At 39.4% G+C, this 5,984-nt stretch overlaps 1 non-coding gene and 1 pseudogene across 1 annotated transcript; one reads left to right on the plus strand and one right to left on the minus strand.

Moving 5' to 3' along the window:
• The first annotated feature begins 622 nt into the window (after window positions 1–622).
• Window positions 623–1,026, plus strand: LOC107514272 (annotated as a pseudogene).
• Window positions 1,027–4,924: 3,898 nt separating this feature from the next.
• LOC118610219 lies at window positions 4,925–5,043 on the minus strand. The gene has a single exon (XR_004953851.1). It is a non-coding gene; the product is annotated as a 5S ribosomal RNA (ribosomal RNA).
• Between the last annotated feature and the right edge of the window lie 941 nt (window positions 5,044–5,984).

Raw genomic sequence — 5,984 nt, forward strand, 5'->3', positions numbered from 1 at the left:
TAAATAGAGTTTAACTAAAAAAATAAGGGGTCTAGGGAGAACATATATTCACTGATTATAAACACACAATTGCCTCATAGGTGTTAACTGATTGTATAAAAATAAGTACTTTAAGGCAAATACTGGGAGAAAGGAGGTGGAGAAAATTATTAAATAATTTTAATATTGCTCATAGTAGAAAGCCAATAGGCAATAGTAAAAAACCCGAGATTAATAGTATTAATTATATTAATAGTGTAAAGTTAATAGTTATATTAATAGCATAAAGTTAATAGTATAAAGGTAAATATTAAAACAATAATATAAACCTTTCTAAACAGCAAAGTTTATAATCTCCCAAAGAGAGAACTAATAAAATAAACTATATCGTTAAAAACTATATACAAAGGCAGAACTATTTAAACATATATAAAAACAATATGTAAGAATTGAGATCAAATATATTAATCAGTTGATAAATGTAATCAAACAAGATTTTCAGATTGAATAACAAAGCACATTAACATGTTGTATGTAAGACAAACCAAAATTAAAAAGATTCAAAAGATTAAAAATGAAAGAGTGGATAAAGGCATATCAGACACACCCTCTGGTCCTTACACAAACTCAGAAAGAACCCACCATGGTGCCGTCTCCCGCAGACAAGGCCAACGTCAAGGCCGCGTGGGGTAAGGCTAGCGGCAATGTTGGCGACTACTCCGCAGAAGCTCTGGAAAGGATGTTCCTGGGCTTCCGGACCAGCATGACCTACTTCTCCCACTCTGACCTGTCCACGGCAAGGAGGTGGGTCACAGGCGGACCAACGCCGCGGACCATATGGGTGACCTGCCTGGAGCCCTGTCGGCTCTGAGCGACCTGCACACCTGCAAGCTGCATGTGGACCCCATCAACTTCAAGTCCTGAGCACACTACCTGCTGGTGACTCTGGCCAGTCACCTCCCCTCTGATTTTACTTCTGCTGTCCACGCCTCCATGGACAAGTTCTTAGCCTCGCTGAGCACCCTGCTGACCTTCAAATACCATTAAGCTGGAGTCATGGTGACTCCTGCCCTGGTGGGAGACCTCTTTGCACTTTGCACACTAGCACTTTCTGAACTTTGAATAAAGTCTGAGTGAGGTGCAAAAAAAAAAAAAAAAAAAAAAAAAAAAGAAAGAAAAGAAAGAAAAAAAGAAAAAAAAAGGAAAAAAAGGAAAAGATATATCAGACATATGCAGATTAAATGAAGGTAGAGTTCTCTGAAAAGGTAGAATTAAGACCCAAAGCATTTTTTAAAAAAAGACAAGAAAAGATACTTTCTAAGGATTAAAGTCTTTACTTTTAAATATATCACTGTTATTAAGATTTATGTACCAAATAACACTTTAACAACTTCCATAAAGCAAAAATTAGAAGAAACGTAAGGAGAAAGAAAAAAAATACCCTAACAGTAGAAAAGTCTAACACAACTTGCTTAATTCCAAACAGATCATATTGGGAGGAAATCAGTAAGAATATAGAAGACTTATGCAAAATAATCAAATAGATCTTGTAAATATCTACTAACCCCAATAATGTAAAATACACCATTTTCTACTACATGAAACATTCATGAAGATAGCATATCTTGGGCCACAAAGAAAACATCAATAAATTGGATGGAATTGCATCCTAATCAAAATGCTATATATTAATTACAAAATTGTACCACCTACTTGAAAATTTAAAAACCCACTGTTAAACTCTTGGGTCAAAGAACAAATACTAAATGAAATAGTAGAATTTCTTGAAAATAATGATAAGCAGTAAATATAAGAAAAAGCATATATAACTGTATCAATATAAATAAAATGAATGAATGAATGAAGCAAATTTAAAAAACAGAAAATAATAAAAAATAAGCCAGAAAAAGCAGAAGGAAGAAACATCAATAAGGATAAAAGAAAAAATTAATAAGAAAAACTGGTTTTTTAAAAAAAATCAATAAAACAAAATACTAACCTAATTAGTAAAAAAAAGGAAGTAAACAAACACATAACATTCATGTCAAAGGAAAAAACCACCAAAACAGGACACTTAAAAAAATCATTAAATGGCTACTTTGCACAACCCTGTGCAAATACATTTGAAAATCTCGATGAAATTACTACATTTCCAGAAAAATATAATTTACCAAATGGACCTCAAGGGAGAAGTATAAAAATCTACCATATAATATTCTATGATAGATAACAGAGAAAGTGATCAAAATAAATTGCAGTGATGTCCCTGGAACATCTTGAGAAGATCCTTCCCCTAAAACATGATTTATCAGGACTATCACAGCATATTAAAAAAGAAAAGCTAATGGTATAACATTTATACTCCAAGAAACAATTTTATTTTGATGGATAAACTCAGTCTGGAATGAGCATGAGCTGAGACAAGAATTAATTTACATTCTGATAAAGCAGCAAAGTCCATAAAGACCTCAGAAAGTGTAAAATAGCTCAATCATCAACTGGCTTTACTTACTTAAACCCTCCTTATAAACTCCCAGCACAAGCCTAAATGCTATAAGAAGTCCCTCCCAGCTCCATGAACCATGTTGTCTCCATTATTCCTCAGGTGTGTGTCCTTTTTTGCTGTACCAGATTCAATAAACCTAACTATCTTTGACTACAGAAGCGTACCTGGTTGTCTTTGATTGGTGGGTACTCACAGATGTCATTGTATGAACCCCTTCAACCTTGGGACTCTTGTAGTCAAATCTCTGAGTAATGTTCCATTCCAGGAATTAGAGTCTATTAACAAAAAAGAAATCCAATCCATGTGGAAGAGATCTAAATATACTACACCTCCAGAAGTCTTGCTTCAACTACTCACTTTCTTTACATGTCCATTGTTTTAGGGCATCTCTTTGTTACCCCAGTCTCAAAACTATTTGACCATCTCTTCTCTCTTCCCATTTGTTTATGTAGATTAATTTAGTCCTCTTCCAGCATGAAAGACTCTTCCCTAGCAGGAGGAGGGGGCTTTGGTTTTAGGGTTGTTTTGGTGGGTGAGGGGAAGGGAGAAATGACAAAACCGCCATATTAGTAGCTTTTTGTCCCATCACTATGATAGAGTTTGACAGTTTATGAGCAGGTTCCTTTTCATTGACTTATCCCAACAGCCTCTCAGTAATTGAGAAGAGGTGTTGGTAGTTGCAATCCTTCCCCACATATAGTTGAGGGGAAAAACTCAGAAAGGCTAAGTCCTCCCATTTCAGACTCCAGTCAGAGCCTTTTGTTCCAAGCAGGCCCTCCATCTAATACATCATGAGCTCATGGCCTACATTTACATTATTAATAATTACAAAGCCACTGCCTCCCCTGATGAGCTTCTACTATGTGCCAGGGTAAGGCTAGGTGCTTTATGCTAGTGCTTCTCAAACTGTGGTATGTACGCCAATCAGCTGGGCATCTTGTTAAAATGCAGACGCTGATTCAGAAGGTCTGGGTAGGACCTGAAAGTCTGCATTCCTAATAACACTGTTCTCTGTTAATGAGGACACTGCAGGTCCACAGACCACAAATTAAATAGCAAGGCTTTACATACACCGCTTTGATTCAGCCTCAAAATAAACTCACATGACAGTACTGCTTAATGCTGACTGCACTTGGGACAGAAGGCGGTGTTAAACCTTCTAATCCCGGATGCAGCTCATATTAATCACGTTAGTATCCGTGGGAGTGAGACCCAGGTGGCTCTAAAAAGAGTAAAGTTGAGAATTATTGGTATATGGGCTAGGTAAAAGTAGCCTTATTTTACAACTGAAGAAACTAAAGCTTAGAGAGGTTGATGACTTCATCTTAAATTCTGTATAGTCAGTGATGGAGGTAGGATTTGAACCCAGGCCTGTGTGGCTTCAGACTTCATTCTCTTAGCAGTTACTCTCCATGAGCCCCCCACAGAGGTGACAGCAGCTGGCTTGCAATCTATCATTGTTGCTAACTGAGGGAAGAGGACCCACATGCATTAAACCAGCAGAAAACAGCCGGAGTCCACAGATGCCTCAGCACTGAGACTATCAGGATGATTTATGAACCTTTAGCATTAGGAGGGTAGAAATCTCTCACTAGGGCTGAAGGCGACTGCTGCTCCCTCTGACCCAGCACATGCCATGGAACTGACTATGCACCATTGGTTCCCTGGCTTGCCAATAAATGCTGATCGATCGGTGTTTCCTCTCCTACTGAGGCTTTAAGAGTAAGAAAAAGCCAGGTGCATTAAATCAGTGTAATTAGCCTTGAAATGCTTGTGATTGAGGAAGTGGATTCCCAGGGAGAGAGACTCTCCAAGGCTTCATCAAACAGGAATTATGAAGCCCTGGGCTGGACAGCAGCCAAACATCCGCCCCTCTCTGATGGGAAGCAAAGGATTCCCTGAGGAATGGATTATGCTGGCAATGGCTAGGCTTATTCTTCCCATCTGAGAATTCATTAATGTGGGCTTAGCTTCAAAAGCAGATAACAAGCTAATCAAAACGGGAAGGGAAGCCCTGAAAATCATGCTGGCTGTCTAGTGAGTAACGCTGGGGAGAGCAGGTGAGAAGGTAGAACAGATGAAGTAATGGGTGTCTTCTGTGCTTGGTGCTGGCTGACCACCCGTTCTGAACAAAATAGGATAAGAGTATTACTTAAAGTCAGTAATGGTACAACTCTCTCATGCCAGCCATCTACCTCAATCTTCTTAGCCTTATCGCCATTCCATCATTCCAGAGACTGAGGTCCTGTCCACCAACAACGCCACGTGGGCTCAAGGCCAAACGAGCTGGGTGAACAGGGAGAAGAAGGCGCTTGTAGGAGAGGCCTCCTCCTCTTTCTTCCTTTCTTCCTTTCTTCCTTTCCTGGAGAGGCAATCCTTGATTGACCTCACAGGTTGCAAGGACCTTGTCAGCTTACAATCCCTTTTTTTTATTCTTTATGTCTACAGCACCTGGTCTTCCTAGGTGGTCTCCCATCCAAGTACTAATCAGGCCCGACCCTGCTTAGCTTCCAAGATCAGACGGGATTGGGCTTGTTCAGGGTTGCATGGCCGTAGACAAGAATTACAGTTTCACTTTATGACTGCAAATAAGTATTTGGGGTATTATAAAAGGAAATTTTCTTCCTTGTTTAACCTCATAAGCTATGCAGGTTGGGGAAGAAACAGGAAACGTAATGAAGATTGTTACATTTGTCAGATTTCCTTTCTCCCCCATGTGAAATTCTGTTGCTTTCTAATATCTAAGCACTGGCTCAAACATTTCCCTTTGCTCAATACATCTCCAGAACTTTGCTTCTGTTCAAAAAGGAAGGGAGCCTGAAGTCTTGCCCCAAATGTCACCTTTGCGAGTGTTCTCTGCTTGTGGCTCTCCTGTTAGCAACAGGGTTTAGAACCACTTTGACTATGGATATGCCACCAAGTCCATCACTCATCTGGCCTCTCTCTTCTCAAGTGTCCAACCATGATGGACACCTTTCTTCTGCTAGTTCCTCTCTCTTCCATCCTTCCCTCTCTTTTCATCCTTCCCAAAGATTCAAACTCTTCTCTCCCTTCCAGCATAAAAACTGTTAAGTTTCCACCCTACCTTGGGTCTTACCTATTCTGCAGCTTCTGGTGGCCTCTGATGGGAATTAGAGGTACCTGATCTCTGCCAGATACAGGAACTCAAAACCCCTTGGTTGGAAGGAGAGGTTGTGAGTGTATGGCACCTACGATACAGGTATAAAACTTTGCCTTTTTCCTGAGAGCCTAAAACTCAGATATAGCTCACATTGCTAGAAGTATTTTCTTGTTGGAAACTCTTACCAGATGTACATGGTAGATTTATATACCCACCTCCCCAATTACATTACAAAGTCCTCTCTCAATAGCTTGATAAGGAAAAGCTCTATGTAAAATATAAAGACGTTTTTCCCTGGCTGAGAGACAGGGTGTCAGATAAGATGGACAAAAAGGTGTTCTCACCACATATAGAATGTCTTTCATTTTATACAGCCAC

Source organism: Rousettus aegyptiacus, unplaced genomic scaffold, assembly GCF_014176215.1.
Source record: "Rousettus aegyptiacus isolate mRouAeg1 unplaced genomic scaffold, mRouAeg1.p scaffold_m13_p_12, whole genome shotgun sequence".
NCBI classification, from domain to species: domain Eukaryota; kingdom Metazoa; phylum Chordata; class Mammalia; order Chiroptera; family Pteropodidae; genus Rousettus; species Rousettus aegyptiacus.